Source organism: Aplysia californica, unplaced genomic scaffold (genome assembly GCF_000002075.1).
Source record: "Aplysia californica isolate F4 #8 unplaced genomic scaffold, AplCal3.0 scaffold00703, whole genome shotgun sequence".
NCBI lineage: Eukaryota > Metazoa > Mollusca > Gastropoda > Aplysiida > Aplysiidae > Aplysia > Aplysia californica.
In genome coordinates, this window is record NW_004797973.1 from 276,216 (window position 1) to 277,239 (window position 1,024).

Consider the following 1,024-nt stretch of genomic DNA (forward strand, 5'->3'; position numbering starts at 1 on the left):
CCCCCCATCTAGGTTGAATAGAGGTAGACATATTTGCAATTGAAGGAGGTCAGGTTCACCTGGTTTCAGAGGTAAAATTAGCAAGAAAATGGCCGCCAAAGTTGAGTAATTTAGCTTGAGAGTCTTGGAAACTGAAAATTTACATTTTTTGTGTGCCTGTAAGCAATGTTTTTCAGTAAAATCCACTCAAAATGTGTTTTTAAATGGACATTGCGTTTGCCTTTTTTGTTTTTCGCCTCGGGTGTGCAAATGGATGGCAAAGCACGTCTGGCTTCTGTTGAGTGTGCTCACAACCTTTCCCCCATTGCCCTTCATTTGGTTCCAAAGCAGAGTTGAACAGTGAGCTCCATGACGAATGTTTAAACAAACAGCAGAATCTGAAGTGAACCGGAAATATAAATGGTGGGATCTTAGGTGAAAACTACAACAATAGATTCAGATCTAAACCGAGTATAGTTCTATCAAACATGACTCAAACTCTTATCCACCCATCCTACCGCCTCCCCTCATCTGATATGGTTTGGTGTTTCTTTAACATAGAAGATATACATGTACATCTAATTCATCTTTATTGTTGTTGGGTATTGATTTGATATTTTGATGGAGCCTCTCGATCGAAATCTACATTTACTATGATTTAGTTTAGGCAACAGCAGTCTTATAGTAATTAGGAGATGAATGGGCTTAAAAACATAAAACAAGTCTGACCATAGTTCCGCTGTGAGAGAGGGCTCCTATCAGGCGTGCGGTGCCGCCCACAGAGCATCCTCCATTACTGTAAACTCCTTGGTGGAGACTGTCTGTGACTCGTTTACATCTCAACCGGCGTGGACTACAGTACAATCCACTTATCACATCGACATCTGATTTATCGACCTTTTGACATTATATCGACATGTTTTCCAATTACGAATTTTTTCCTTCAGTAAGATAGATAAAATAAGATAAGATAAGATACATCTTTATTGTCCAGATCCTGGCACATTGGTTTGGTGTTTCACTACGTGTACACACACACACACAC